The following is a 5,085-nucleotide window of genomic DNA, read 5'->3' on the forward strand; positions in this document are numbered from 1 at the left end:
AGATGGACAAAATAACGGAGGGCAACTGGGGAGCCCATGTGCTGAATTTAATCATCAAAGGCATAACCGATTATCGTCTGAAAAAGAAAAAATCAATCGACACCTGCCTCTTTGCCTTGATGATAATCTATTTCCATCTGGCAAAGAAAGGAGAAGAAAAACCCTGGACTGCCCTGGATTAGCAACTGGAATAAAGAGTTGCTGGTTGCAAGGATGAGAGCAAAGATAAATGGTTATATGGTAAGTTGATGAGCGGATATTTTATACGCTTTTTGGCATCATTTTCATATAGTTTATGTTATGTTTTGTTTAAGTTTTATTTTATTTTCATAGGTTTTAGTGGAAAATTCATATTTTTGGATTCTACTTTGAGTTGTGGTGTTTTATGATGATTTCAGGTATTTTCTAACTGAAATCAGAGAGTTTTTGACAAAGTTTGATTCAGAGGCAAGGAAAGCATAGCAGATGCTGTCAGGATCTGACCTCTGTGCAATCAAGCAAGTATTTCTAGAGTTACAGAAGTCTAAATGGTGCACTCTCAATGGCTATAGAAATCTAACATCCAGGGCTTTCTAGAAATATATAATAGTCCATACTTGTCTTTCAAAATGAAGGCCCAAAGCTGGCGTTCAACGCCAGCTACCTACCACATTCCTAGCGTTGGACGCCCAAAAGGGAGCAGCTGGCATCCAACGCCTAAAGCCAGCGTTCAACGCCCAAGAAGGGTACTAGCTCATGGATTTCACTCAAGCTCAGCCCAAACACTCACCAAGTGGGTCCCAGAAGTGGATTTTCACATTATCAACCTTAGTTTATCTTATTTCTATAATCCTTAGTCATTAGTTTAGTATTTAAAGGAGAAGACCACCCTTGTTTAAGGGAGGACCTCATACATTATGCCACATTTTTGAATTGTATTTTTTTCATTGTACAGTGTGAGCCACTAAACCTCCTAGGTTAAGGTTAGGAGCTCTGTTGATTTTCATGGATTAATAAAAGTACTACTGTTCTATTTCAACTCGTGTGTGACTCTATTCTAAGATGTATCTTCATTCTACAACCTTATGATGAGATGATCCGTGACAATCATCCTCATTCTACATGGGTTTGGTATGAGTCCTTGGCCGGAGATCACTGAACCACAAGCTTAATTATACATCTCTTAGACGGCTAATCCACGACTTTGTTGGGGACTTCTCGAAACATCAGTTAAGCCGAGGTATGGGGAGATTAGAGTCTTTGTGGTAGGGCTAGAACCGAGGTGCAGCATTCTCTGATCCGGAAGATTTGACATTTTCTGTGGCGTTTTGAGTAAGATCATCAAGGGGATGAACTGCAGGAGCTTCACCCTCGTTCAGATTGGGCACATACTAATTCTGGCGTTCGGCTTGAGGGAGGAAGATTGGTGGCCACTGACTTGGTGTTGATCACTTACAGCCTGCCATGGAAGGAATCATTCACATTTGGAGAAGACAGTAAGAAAGGTTGATCCAGAAGAATGAAGCATCTCCGAAACCTCAACCATCTTCTTATCATTAAATTCACAACTTCTGAGTAAATTTATCTTTATTTTGTCTTTATGCATTTTTCAACAACAAACATCTTTTATATCTGCCTGACTAAGATTTACAAGATAGACATTGCTTGATTCAAGCCGACAATCTCCATGGGATCGACCCTCACTCACCCAATGCACTTGCTGGTTCAGTTGTGCGAGTTGTAATTTTCGTGCACCACGTTTTTGGCGCCGTTGCCGCGGATTGTTCGAGTTTGACAACTACCGGACTACCTTGTTGCTTAGATTAGGTACTTTTAAGGTTTAGTTACTCGTTTATTTGTGTCTTTTGTTTTCTTTTAAAAAAATTTTCAAAACTTTTTCTTTTCTTTATTAATCTTTGTCTTTTGTTTGAGTTTTTTGTTCTTGTTCTTGTTAAAGTTTCGAATTTTCTTATTTTCTTGCTTTTCTTTCTAAAAATTTTCAAAAATAGTATCTTTTGTTTGAGTCTAGTGTCAATTTTTAAGTTTGGAGTCCTTTGTTTGTTCTTTAATTGCTTTAAATTTTCGAATTGTTCTTTATTGTTCTTCTTGGTACTCAAGTTGTTCTTGTTTATTTTCTTTGTTTTGATTTTAAAATTTTCAAGTTTGGTGTCTTTTGGTATTTGTCTTCTTAATTTTCAAAAACTTAGTATCCTTAGATCTAAAAATTTTAAGTTTGGTGTCTTTTTGTTATTTTTCTCTCTCTTCATTAAATTCAAAAAAAAAAAAAAATTATCTTCCCTTATCTTTATTCAAAATTTTCGAAATTATTGCTTACTTTCATTATCTTGATTTAAAATTTGAAGTTTGGTGTCTTCTTGTTAGAAAAGTCAAAATTCAAATTTTAAAATCATATCTTTTTAAAATATTTTAAAATCTTTTCTTTTAACTTGATTCTTTCCTATCTTATCTTTCTTTTCAAATTTTAAATTTCAAATCTTTTCAAATTAAACTACTATCTTTTTTATTTTGATTTCAAATCTTTTTAATTTAAAACTTATCTTTCTTAACTTTCTTAACTTATCTTCCTCTTTCAATTTTAAAACCTACCTAACTTATCCTCTTTTTAAATTAAAACTCTTTCAATTTCAAATCTTTCTTAATTAGTTACTTGTTTATCTTATTTTAATTTCAAAAGTTTAATATTTCTTTCCTCTTTTTCAAAATTTCCTAACTAATTCCTCCCTCTCTCTTCTATTTTCGAAAACTTCTTACCTCTTTCTCTCTCTTCTTTTTCGAAAATCACTTCTTAATTTTCAAATCTTTTTAGTTAATTAGCTTTTAATTCCCTTCTTATTTTTTGAATTAAATAAATAAATAAAATAAAAACAAAAATATTTTAGTTCTAGTTTCTCTTTTGCTTCTTAATTTTTGGATTCTTCTCTCCTTTAATTCGAATTCTTTCTCTCATCTCTCTATCTTTATTCTTCTTTTCTTCTTCACATCTCACTGGGAATTTTCTATACTCTGGCATAGAAACTTCCTTTCTTCTTGTTTCTTTGTTTTCTTTCTTGTTTATGAGTAAGAACTGGGATAAAGAATCTCTCTTTAAACCTGATCCTGAACCTGAGAAGAATCTAAGGAGGCGCCTACAACAAGTTAGAGCACAACACTCTAGAGGAAACCTCAGAAAAATTTTTGAACAAGAAACAGAAAATACAGACACGGTAGACAATCCTAATGATGGAGGAGAGGCAAGGAAGGTTCTTGGTGACTACACTGCACCAACTTCTAACTTCTATGGAAGAAGCATCTCTATACCTGCAATTAGAGCAAATAAATTTGAGCTAAAGTCTCAATTAGTATCTCTAATGCAACATAATTGCAAATTCTATGAACTTCCACTGGAAGATCCACATCAATTTCTATCTGAATTTTTGCAAATTTGTGATACTGTTAAGACCAATGGAGTGGATCCTGAGGTCTACAGACTTATGCTCTTTCCCTTTGCGGTTAGAGATAGAGCTAGGATATGGTTGGACTCGCAACCTAAAGAAAGCCTAGACTCTTGGAAAAAGTTAGTCAATGCCTTCTCGACCAAGTTCTATCCACCTCAAAAGATTAGCAAGCTCAGGTTGGAGGTTCAGACCTTCAGACAGAAAGAGGGTGAATCCCTCTATGAAGTTTGGGAAAGATACAAGCAACTGATTAGGAGATGTCCTCCTGACATGCTCTCAGAATGGTCTATCCTAGGTATTTTCTCTGATGGTCTGTCTCAGATATCCAAAATGTCATTGGATAGTTCTGCTGGTGGATCACTCCACTTGAAGAAAATGCCTGAAGAGGCAAAATAACTCATTGAGATAGTTGCAAACAACCAATTCATGTACACCTCTGAGAGAAACTCTGTGAATAATGGGGTAGCTCAGAAGAAAGGAGTTCTTGAAGTAGACACTCTGAATGCCATATTGGCTTAGAATAAGATCTTGACCCAACAGGTTAATATGGTCTCCCAGCATTTAATTGGAATGCAAGCTGCAGCTAGCAACACTCAGGAAGCTTCCTCTGAAGGAGAAGCCTATGATCCTGACCAACCCATGATGGAGGAGGTGAATTACATGGGAGAACCCTATGGAAATACCTACAATCCCTTCTAGAAGAATTATCCAAATTTCTCATGGAAGGATCAACAGAAGCCTCAACAAGGCTTCAATAATAACTAAGGTGGAAGAAACCAAAATAGGTTCAACAACAGACCACCATTCCTACCTTCTCAGTAACAATTGGAGACTTCTAGGCAAAGCCTCTCTAACTTAGCAACCATAGTCTCTGAACTCTCTAAGACCACCCACAGTTTCATAACAGAAACTAGATCCTCCATTAGAAATTTGGAGGTACAAGTTGGTCAGCTGAGTAAAAGAATTCCTGAAAACCCTCCTAAAACTCTTCCAAGGAACACTGAGGTTAACCCAAAGGAAGAGTCCAAGGCCATCACTGTAGAAGTTGAGGCTGAATCTGAAGAGGAAAAGCAGGCGTTGAACGCCAGTAAGGAAGTCCCTACTGGGGGTTCAACGCCCAAAGAAGAGCCATCACTGGCATTGAACGCCAGTAAGAGAGTCTTTACTGGGCGTTCAACACCCAAGAAAGAGGATGCTCTGGCATTGAACGCCAGTGAGGAGGTACCTACTGGGCATTCAACGCCAAAAATGATGCAAAAACTGGCGTTGAATGCCAGCAATGGTGTCCCTGATAAACCCCGATTTCATGGTTTATCTTGTGCTTATTTTAGGGAATTTTGCCACCTTTTCCCACATTTATTTAATGAAATAGCATGGTTTTGTAATTCTCCCTTGAATTGTGCTTAAGTGTAAAAACATACTTTTTAGGCCTTAAATTGGTGATTTTAACTCACTTTAATTCCATTCGATGCCTTGATGTGTTTGTTGAGTGATTTCAGATTCATAAGGCAAATATTGGATGGAAGAAATGAGGAGAAAAGCATACAAAGAGGAGAATGCATGAAGAAACAAAGATTGGGAATGCATTAATGGGCGCGCATGCGTACAAGGCACACACGCGCAGAAGTGGTTTCGCATAGAGACGCGCACG

The 5,085-nt window shown here is 36.7% G+C and overlaps 1 non-coding gene across 1 annotated transcript; it reads right to left on the minus strand.

Annotated features, from left to right (window-relative positions):
* Nucleotides 1-3,602: 3,602 nt before the first annotated feature.
* On the minus strand, nucleotides 3,603-3,706 carry LOC148550867 (small nucleolar RNA R71). Its single transcript, XR_015893964.1, has one exon. It is a non-coding gene; the product is annotated as a small nucleolar RNA R71 (small nucleolar RNA).
* Nucleotides 3,707-5,085: the final 1,379 nt, after the last annotated feature.

This window comes from Arachis ipaensis, chromosome B7, assembly GCF_059453495.1.
Source record: "Arachis ipaensis isolate K30076 ecotype BB chromosome B7, ASM5945349v1, whole genome shotgun sequence".
Taxonomy (NCBI): domain Eukaryota; kingdom Viridiplantae; phylum Streptophyta; class Magnoliopsida; order Fabales; family Fabaceae; genus Arachis; species Arachis ipaensis.